Source organism: Cajanus cajan, chromosome 9 (genome assembly GCF_000230855.2).
Source record: "Cajanus cajan strain Asha chromosome 9, NIPB_CcT2T_4, whole genome shotgun sequence".
NCBI lineage: Eukaryota > Viridiplantae > Streptophyta > Magnoliopsida > Fabales > Fabaceae > Cajanus > Cajanus cajan.
In genome coordinates, this window is record NC_138525.1 from 7868432 (window position 1) to 7879906 (window position 11475).

The 11475-nt window shown below is 33.6% G+C and overlaps 1 long non-coding RNA gene across 1 annotated transcript; it reads left to right on the forward strand.

The window, feature by feature from the left end:
• The first annotated feature begins 6246 nt into the window (after positions 1–6246).
• On the forward strand, positions 6247–9879 carry LOC145951870 (uncharacterized). The gene is made up of 2 exons (XR_014429811.1): positions 6247–8445; positions 9565–9879. It is a non-coding gene; the product is annotated as an uncharacterized LOC145951870 (long non-coding RNA).
• Positions 9880–11475: the final 1596 nt, after the last annotated feature.

The window sequence follows — 11475 nt, forward strand, 5'->3', positions numbered from 1 at the left end:
ATTTACGTCGGGCATCCACCATATCCGACGTAAAATAGTTTTTGTTGGGTATCAGAAATAATGAGCGGAATGCGGATGCACCGGATCAAGTTAATTAGAGATAGAGAGAAGTAAGTAGAGAGACAAGAAAAATAAATACACATCAAGTTTACGTGGAAACTCCAAAGACGGAGAAAAAACCACGGGCGATCAAGAGCAAGATAATTCCACTATGTAGAAATAGGAGAGTACAAGAAGTTCTCTAATATCATGAGAACAAAGAGATAATCTCTCAAATATAGACTAAAAATACTCTCTTGAATCTTTCCTCTCTATGTATGATTTTTCTCAAGTGTGTAGATTGCTGAATCAATTGCAATTTGCTCCAAATGCTTGATGCCTTATATAGGCATTGAGAAGAAGCGTATGCACCCAGAATAAGGAAACCTAGAACAAAACAAGGAGCAAAAAAGAGGAAACCATGCATGGAATCATGGCCTAAAATCAAGGAAACGTGTTTTCCTTAAAACAGGAAATATGGAAGAAATTTGTGCCATAACTTTACAATCTCCACCTTGGCTCAAATTTAATAAGTTGCTTATCGCCAGATAAAGCCCCAGAGGGGCAATCATTTGTTGTAGAGACCAACCAAGCCCAAACAATGTTGAAACTTGGCATTCGGAAGTGGCTTAGTAAGCATATCTGCTGGATTCTCAGATGTATGTACCTTTTGTAGTAGAACTTCACCAATAGTAACAATATCTCGGATAAAGTGATGTTTAACATCTATGTGTTTGGTCTTGTCGTGGTAACGACTATTCTTAGTCAAATGAATGGCACTCTGACTATCACAAAATACAGTAAGAACATCTTGTGTGAGACCAAGTTCTTTGACCAAACCTTGGATCCAGAGAACCTCTTTCACACCCTCTGTTGCTGAAACATATTCTGCTTTTGTTGTAGATAATGCTGCAATAGATTGAAGTGAAGTTTTCCAACTGATAGCAGAATTACAGAGAGTAAAAATGTAGCCAGAAAGAGATCTTCTTCTATCAAGATCACCACCATAATCCGAATCAACAAAACCTGCAACATTATTAGTTGTAGCTTTGTTTCTGTCAAACACCAAGCCAATATTACTAGTACCTTTAAGATACCGAAAAATCTATTTTACAGCACTCCAGTGATCCTTTCCAGGATTATGCATGTATCGGCTCACCGTGCTAACAGCATATGCTAAATCAGGTCTAGTGCACACCATAGCATACATTAAACTGCCAACTGCACTAGCATATGGAACGTGTGACATACGCTCCATCTCTTCTTTTGTTTGTGGGCAAAGGTCTGAAGATAACATGAAATGTGCAGCAAGTGGAGTAGAAACAGGTTTACAATTATTCATATTAAATCTGTCAAGTAATCTCTCAATATATTTTTGTTGAGATAAGAATAATTTACCAACTTGTCGATCTCTATGAATCTCCATGCCAAGAATTTTCTTAGCTGCACCTAATTCCTTCATCTCAAACTCATTATTGAGTTGAGCTTTCAATTTGCTGATCAAAGACTTGTCACGTGATGCAATCAACATATCATCAACATAAAGTAACAAGTATATGAAAGTTTCATCAGGAAATTGTTGAAAAATAAATACAATCATCATATTTACTCCTGGAATAACCTTGCCCAATCATAAAGGAATCAAATTTTTTATACCATTGTCTGGGTGCTTGCTTGAGGCCATATAAAGATTTCTTTAATTGACAAACATGATGCTCCTTACTAGGAACAACAAATCCCTCAGGCTGATCCATATAAATTTCTTCTTCCAGCTCTCCATGTAGAAAAGCTGTCTTTACATCAAGTTGCTCTAATTCTAAATCAAACAGAGCAACAAAAGCAAGCAAAATACGAATGGAAGTATGACGAACAACAGGTGAGAAAATCTCATTAAAGTCAATACCTTCCTTTTGATAAAAGCCTTTAACGACTAATCGCGCCTTGCATCTAGGATCTTCAACCCCTGGAATGCCATCTTTCTTCTTATAGATCCATTTACACCTTAGAGGTCGTTTGCCTTTGGGGAGCTTTGTCAAATTCCAAGTGTTGTTCTTGTGAAGACTTTCAATTTCTTCATTCATAGCCACTAGCCACTTAGCAGAATCAACACAAGAAACAGCTTCACTATAGCTGGCAGGTTCAACATCATCATTTACCTCTTGTGCAATTGACAATGCATAAGCAGTCAAATTGTCATCAGTGTATCTAGCTGGCAATTTTATCTGTCTTCTTGTCCTATCTCGTGCAATGTTATATTCTTCCTGTTGCTGAATAGGATGATCATCACCATGATCATCAATGCTAGACTCAGTGGTAGAGGAAGATGGAACATCAACATTAGGAGCTACAGATTTTAACTCTAACTCCACCTTCTCGCTAGTACCTTGCAGATTATTAGTACTAGAAGAAGACACAGATGATTGTTTTCCAGAAGATAATAATGCATCCTCATTAAAAGTCACATCTCTACTAAGAATTAATCTTCGTGACTTAGACTCAGAACACCATAAACGATAACCTTTAGATTCAGATGCATAACCAAGAAATATGCACTTAATAGCTCTAGGAGCTAAATTTCCATCATTAACATGTGCATATGCAGGACATCCAAAAATTATTAAATTAGAATAATCAATAGGATTACCTGACCAAATTTCTTCTGGAATCTTGAAATTAAGTGAAGAGTGTGGAGATCGGTTGATCAAGTAGCAAGCTGTAGATGCTGCCTCGACCCACAACTCACGTTGATGCCATAACCTAGCATTTGAGAGCATACAACGAGCTCTCTCAAGGATAGTTCTGTTTAAACGTTCTGCAACACCATTCTGCTGGGGTTTACCTGGAATGGTTTTGTGTCTAGCAATACCATGATTTGCGCAGAACTCGTTAAAGTCACCTTCACAAAACTCCAATCCATTATCCGTTCTGAGCTTCTTGACTTTCTTTCCTGTCTGAGTTTCAACAAGAGTTTTCCACTTCTTAAAAGTGGGGAATGTTTCATTTTTGTGCCTTAGAAAATAGACCCAGACTTTACGAGAAAAATCATCAATAATAGTCATCATATAACGGCATCCTCCATAAGATGGAACTTTAGAAGGACCCCAAAGATCAGAATGAATGTAATCAAGGGTACCTTTTGTGCGGTGAGTTGCAGTGGAGAAGCTAACTCTTTTCTGCTTCCCAAAGACACAATGTTCACAAAACTCCAACTTACCGATGCCTTGATTACCAAGGAGACCTTGCTTGCTCAGAAGGTGCATGCCTTTTTCACTCATATGGTGCCATAATTTGGTGGCATCTTTATCAGACATAGAAGATGAGACAGCTGCTGATCCTGTCACTATAGATCCTTGCAAGATATACAAACTACCAATACGGTTAGCTTTTAATAAAACAATAGCACCTTTTGATACCTTTAGAACTCCACCTTCAGCTGAATACTTGCACCCAAGAGACTCTAGGGTGCCAAGAGAAATTAGATTTCGCTTCAAGTCAGGAATAAAGCGAACATTGGAAAGAGTCTTGATAGTGCCATCATGAGTCTTGATCTGAATAGTACCTATTCCTGCAATCTTGCATTGGGTGTCATTACCCATCAAGACAACACCACTATCAACAGGTTCAAGAGTGGTGAATAAGTCCTTATAAGGACACATATGAAATGTACATCCAGAATCAAGAATCCATTCAGTTTTGCTCCTCTTATCAGAAGAGACAGATATCATAACATCACCATCAGAATCAGTTTCAACATTAGCAGCTTCAGCAGGATTTTTACCTTTTTCTTGCCTTTCTTGTTTCTTTTTCAAGATAAAGCAGTCGGAGATATCATGCCCAAATTTCTTGCAATAACGACAGGTTTTGTTGGATTTAGCCCTCTGGATTTGGATCTACTTTTCTTGTTACTGGTACTCCTTTTTTCTTGAGTTCTACCCCTGACACTTAAACCCTCACCCTTGTCCTCAGAGTGGATATCAAGATCAAACTTTTCTTTGGACAACAAATTAGATTTAACATCTTCAAAGGATAAGGTATCATTGTTGCTATACAACATAATTTCTTTAAAGTGTTTATAGGTAGAAGGTAATGAGACAATCAACAAAACAGCTTTATCTTCATCATCAATTTTAATTTCAATATTTTCCAAATCCATGATAATAGAATTAAACTCATTAAGATGAGATTGAATAGGAGTACCTTCGACCATACGAATCGTATATAGTCTTTCTTTGAGACGAAGCTTGTTTGCGAGACTTTTGGTCATATAAAGAGATTCCAATTTCAACCACAAAGCAGCAGCGGTTGTTTCATTTGCTACTTCACGAAGAACCTCCTTGGACAAGCATAGTTGGATTGCTGAAAGCGCCTTTTCATCCAACTCGTCCCATTGCTCATCAGTCATGTTGACCGGCTTTTTGGCTTTTCCATCTAAAGCTTTCTTCAATCCATTCTGTGTAAGAACGGCTTTCATTTGGACTTTCCAAATAGAAAAACAAATCTTGCCATCAAACTTCTCAATGTCAAATTTAGTGACGGTAGACATATTGAATCTCTAATTAAACAAGTAGCTCTGATACCACTTGTTGGGTATCAGAAAGAATGAGCGGAATACGGAAGCACCGGATCAAGTTAATTAGAGATAGAGAGAAGTAAGTAGAGAGACAAGAAAAATAAATACACACCAAGATTACGTGGAAACTCCAAAGACGGAGAAAAAACCATGGGCGATCAAGAGCAAGATAATTCCACTATGTAGAAATAGGAGAGTACAAGAAGTTCTCTAATATCATGAGAACAAAGAGATAATCTCTCAAATATAGACAAAATACTCTCTTGAATCTTTCCTCTCTATGTATGATTTTTCTCAAGTGTGTAGATTGCTCAATCAATTGCAATTTGCTCCAAATGCTTGATGCCTTATATAGGCATTGAGAAGAAGCGTATGCACCCAGAATAAGGAAACCTAGAACAAAACAAGGAGCAAAAAAGAGGAAACCATGCATGGAATCATGGCCTAAAATCAAGGAAACGTGTTTTCCTTAAAACAGGAAATATGGAAGAAATTTGTGCCATAACTTTACAGTTTTCATCATGCGTTGCCAAATCATCCTTCCGACTATTCAGCCCTCGCGAACCCTAGGGTCCCAAATCGCGGCCTCCACATCGTTGTGCCACCGCGCCAACTCGCCGGAGGAGGTGATCCCGCTGCGGCACGCCTCTAGTGCCGCCACGCGGCCATGCTTGATGCGGTCGACGACGGTAGAGTACTCAACAAAGGAGGTGTCTAGGACGGCAGCGAAGTACTTGACAGTGCACTCGACGACGACGCGGTAGGCGTGGCAGAGGGAGGCGGCGAAGGCGTCGTTGGAGAGGGACTCGAGGAGTTCGAGGATGTGGAGGGTGGTGTCGGGGAGGGAGGCGTGGAGGAGAAGGGTATGCTTGAGGTGGAGATCGGCGCCAAAGAGAGGGAGTGAGGTTAGGGCTTTTTGGACGGAGTCAAAATAGACACTAAATTGATAACATATACCTACATGTGTAGGAACATATAAGTTTTTCACGTCGGATACTACTAAGTTCGACATAAAATTTGAAATTTACGTTGGGTCTTGCTAAAATCCAACGTAGATTTCAAATTTTACGTTGGACCTCATGGTGTCCGACTTGAAAAACTTGATTATAATTTCAAAAATGTTATTGCGTTTTTTTTTACGTTAGATTTTTTTTTGTTCGACGAAAATATAGTAACGTAAATTTTATATTTTGTACTAGTGTTATTTAACACGAAATTTGATAGAGTCATATTATTTGGTAAATCCAAAATAATCCAATCAAAATTCGAAAATATTTGGGACAAGAGTAAGCCAGTTCGAATTATTTTCATAACATATTAATTTTAACATTATATATTATATATAGTTAAATTGTAGAATTAAATAAATATATACCTATAACTAAAATATATTTTATAATATATATATATATATATATATTAAAATGAATGATACTAATATTATATCATGTTAATAAAATGATATTTATTAAATAAGAAGTTATATTATTAACATACTTGCTTTAACAACTATATATATATATATATATATATATATATATATATATATATATATATATATATATATATATATATATATATATATATATATATATTACAAAGAAAAATTAAACTAGGTTGAGATGACCCAAAAATATAATATGATATTATCTTCAAAATACATCATATTTAAATTTTTAAATCCAAACTCATTCAAAATCTCTTCAAATTGACCTAGATTGGTGACACGAAAGATGTCATGTTGTAGAGTAAGTAATCGAGGTCCTGGTTTACATGTAGAACTTCACTTCAAAATCCATTCTTATTACTGGAGTGACTCATGTGATTCACGGTGATAGTATTGTTAAAATTTTTAAAATGTCATTTCAATTAACATTTTTTTACATATTATTTAAAAGTTATAAAACAAAATTTGGAGTAATGATTACAAATAACTAACCTAATATAAATTTCAAAAAAAAAATCTTTATATATTTGACAATAATTTTTTTTTATAACAAAATCAAAACCTGACTTAAGTTGTTTAATCACAAACACATTCATACTTTATGAAATAAGTCCTAAATAAAGTACAAACACATGAAACATTTGATAATGAATCATGTTAAGATTGATAAGCCTTTAAACTCTTTTTTCATCGTTACTTCCCTAATTGGCTTAGTTGTGTCTCTTATTCATTTCCTTAACGGATTTAGTAGTAAAAATTTGTGTCTCTTATTTTTCGACAACAAACGTCACTTCAATGCATTATACATATGTTGTTTTAAGTTAATGCACAATACACATTTTTAAAAGTAAGTAAAGTAAGGAGTTGAGCACTTAAGAATGAACTAATTAAACTTACTAGGTTGTTTTATTAGAATTGATTATTTTGATCTCACTAATAATTATTTTATGGAGAAATGTTAGAACATATTGTTCAATATTTTTTTTTGAGACATTTTTATATTAGTGGTTGAAATTTGATAGAAAATACAAAATAGTTTCACTTTTTACTTAATAAATCTGATTTATTATTTTTTTAGTTTTTACTAAATTTTAACTAACAATTCATTGAGTGTGTTTTTTGAACACCGAGAAATTGAGTGTTAAAAGAGTGCTACTAGCACTCTTGCCGCCTTAAAAATGAAAATATTAAGTAAGTTTTACATTCTTAGTGTAATAAATATTTTTTAATATGTAACAATTTTTTTAAAAAAATTATATATTTTTATTTCATTAATCAATATCCTAATTAGTTAGCATATTTCCTTTTCTTTGGGTAGCCTTATATGTAAGAGAATAGTTAACTCCCAGTCCCCAATTTTTCTTTTTACGAACCTTATTTTTATTTTATTTTTTGTCTCAACCATATTTAAGATAATAATAATAATAATAATAATAATAATAATAATATCCACACATTGCAAACATAATGGCCCGTTCATTTTTCAAATACTTGTATAGAAAACAGTAAAAAGTAACCTTTTCTATTTTCTCTTATTCATGTAAAAATCTATAAAAAAAATTTAAAAAGCAAGAAATAAATTTAAAATAAGATTAAAAAATTTGTGAATAAATTAAAAATAAAAATAATTAATTCCACCTCTCGTATTCACTTTTCCTTCATCACTTTTTTACTGAGACGTCATATTATTTTTTATAACTTTCACTTAAGTGTATATACCATATGATTTTCCAATAAATAGTGAGTATTTTACCCTCTATAAAATACTCGTGATCTAAATAGATAAAAGATGTGTAATATTACCAATAAAAAATCAAAATAAAAGAGAGGATATATTCCATTGCGTGTTATGCGCCACTTGCCTGTAACCAGATCGGTGGAAAAACTGGGGAGCAAATAAACACAACCCAAGAATGAATGCAAATGGTGCATTGAGGCTTATAAAGCTGTTTTGTTCTAATCACTTGGCCCATCACAAATAATTACATTACAATTAGAAAATTGGCGAGCCCCCATTCGTCCACGCCACTTTGATTTAATTAAAATTAAACGCACCACAGTAATGGACAAGGATCCTAATTAAGGAGCTGGCATAGAAAGGGTAACCCAATTGAATATACAACCCTATCGACAAAACAAGAATCTAAAGTGGACAACATTGTTGAAGGGTGAGCCTCAAAGGTTGTGGGAGCTGTGAACATACCAATGAAGTGGGGGGTATATATCAAAGCAATGAAGTTGGAAAATTGAAACCCTAATTAAGGGGTAGTAACACTAACAAGTAAGAGGTAACAGCCCTTGACATAAGGGTAAAGGGTGAGGGAGGGTGACTTTGAAAAAGGCTGGTTGAGGACGCAATGCATTCTCCACTATCCTAAACCTCTAAAGGGTATGTTTCGTTTTCCAAATCTCAGCTATTATTCTGTTTCCTTCTGAGGAAGGAGGACCCGGTCAGAGAGGTTTTAAGTTTTCGGTTCATTTGGTACCTAGGATTATGATGGATAACTGTTCTGTCTCTCTCTTCTCTCTCTCACTGACAGATCTTAATCACCAACCAATCTCTTCCCTCATTTATTACTTGTAAGAGCCCCCACAACGCATACTAGCTTAATTCCCTTGTGGTTCTGGAGCACTCTCTCTATATATATACCCCATTCAACCTTCTTCATTCTCAGAAATATGTCTCACTTCTCTATTTCTCTTACCCCCCTCCCCCCCCCTATTGAGTCTTTCTTCTCTTTTTTCATTCTTTTTCTTTTTCTATTCTGCTTATCCCTTGATGTTCATAAATTGTACATATATAGTACTTTGATAGACTTGTTTCTGGTATAGAGTATAGAGACTTTTGCTGTAGTGTTACCTTGGCTAAAACACTTCCAAGTGAATCTATTTTTTTTTTTTCTTGGCCTAGATATATTGATGGATGGGATTGATGAGCCTCAAATATTATCACTATTTTCTTCTTTCCTTTGCCTCTGGTTATGTTTCCTTGGATTGGATTTAGAGGTGTAGGACTAGGGTTAGGGCTGTTCTTTTCTACTTCCACCTTTTATTTTGGTTTTGCCTTTTCCTTCCCTTGTTCCTCTATTTTGCATGGGTATTGGGTACTACTAATGAACAATGATGATAATCACAAAGTTGAAGATAACAGTCGCTGATTGCTGATGGAGCATCATCAAGATTCACATGCTTCTAGGGGATTTTGTTTTGGGGTGGTCCCTAATTGCTCCCAAATCGATTAGCTCTTTGATATGGGAATCTTGATGATGCTGCAGCAGCAATAAACGACTAATACTATCAGGTTATTCTCAAGGAGTTTTCACTTCACATTGATACACTATACCAGCTCATAGCTAACGAGGTGAAGCCAACACAACAGCTATATCATTTTGCTTTCTTAATAAGTTGGACTATATATCATCGAGTAATTTACCAAAATTACTTTTATTCTCTCTTTTAATTCCGTAATAGATGCTAAATTAACTGGAACATGGCAATTCTAATTCAGGCCCTTGTGGAAGAAAGTTAAATATTGCAGCTGAACCATGTTATGAGTCATAATAATGAAGATAATAATGGCAATGGCCTACTGTCCGATCTGGTAATGTACTGTAATCCCTGATTTTGTGCCATTTTGAGGTCTAATTTTGAGTAATGATGAAGTTGGGGTCCTTTCCCTACCCTTCTGGCATTTGTACTGCAAAACAACATCTGTAAAGCTCAGCATGTATATCTGTACCATGATGGAACTCTGTGTACTACCAAGAATCATTCAATGCTTTTACTTCATGGATATATGGGGTAACATTATTTCCCTTTTCTCCTTTCCTGTTCCCTTGTTATCTATGTTTCAATCTGATTCATTTTATTCTTGAGTAAGGAAAATCTCTTACTGGCTAATGGCTATTGTATCCGATTAGTTTTTCAACTTTTTTTCATTTTTATGATGCATATATTTTGTTCGTGTGTGTGCATCTGGTGTTGCATATTTTCAGCCATTTTTCTGTGCAGGAAAAATCTAGATGAGTTGCTCCTCAGAATACATAAAATTATACAGTAATTATATTTATATAGATGCGAATGTGCTGTTTCCTATATCTATATAGAGTATGTACTTCAGATCCACTTGATGCTTCACATTTGGCCTTTTTTCATGATGGGGAAATGCTTTAGATTCTTCTGACTTATAACGTTTAGCAGATTAGTATGCCAAAAAAAATATTCCAATAACTTCACGCATTGGCTTAACTTCTATGGTCTTGCCTTTGTATTACATCACCAACTATTCTAGCTAGTGTTTATAATTCAAACGGTTTAATTTAAACAAGTTAATTAGATGCGCGCTTGTGATGATATGTTTATAAAACTTATTCAAATAATTTATAAAATAATTAAAAAGGCATGAGTTATTTTCATGACAAATAAATTACATAAAAAATATTTTAAACGTCCCCTAATTTTATCTATCTTCCTTTTTTTTCATATTTGAATTTGCCTTTAATGTTTATAATTTGAAAATTGCAACCAGTTCTTTTCAAGTTAAGTCAGGAGATAAGTTTAAACAGAAACGTGAGAATTGAAAAAGAAATTTATTTTTTTTTTGCTGTTGTAATGAAAATGTTACACCGAGATTTTTCCTCTATAAAAGAAGATTTTAGAGAATAATGACGGTTTCAATTGTTTTTAAAATTTAATACTTTACATTATCATTTTGATATAAATATAATATTGATGGTATCAAAATCTTAGGTAATAATCGGAAAATTCTTATGGGTAAAATAAAAGAATAAAATAAAATTTGAATAAAATTATATATCGTATCATTAACTAAATATTTCGTAACAGAATGAAATAAAATTTCCTTTCGTTGTCTATAAATCAAGGTAACAAAATAATAAGGAAAACATATAAATTATTTCGTTGTCTCAGGACCAAACTTAGCTTTTCACAAAAAATAAATAAATAGATAAATAAAACCAAACTTAGCTTACATAATTATTAATTAGGCTTTAGATGAAGTTCTTTATATTCTTACCAACAAATTTTTCATTAATTTTAATGATGAACATGTGAATATTCAATCCAATATATAATTCCATCAAATATATGTATGCTGTAAAATTTAAATAATATATGCATGTCATTAGTGATGTGGAGAACTTATATAAAAATAATACTCTCTCCGTTGTTTTTTATTTACCAAATTTTTAGTAAAATTTTATTTTTATTTACTTATCATTTTTAAATTTTAAGATAACAATAATTATCATATCATCAATTATACTCTTACATCTTATCTAATTTTTAATTAATTAACTCATAATAACTAACATATTTATTATATAAAAAAATATGAAAATCATTCTATTTAATCATAAATAAAAAAAATGGGTAGTATATGATAGTTTATCCACCAGGC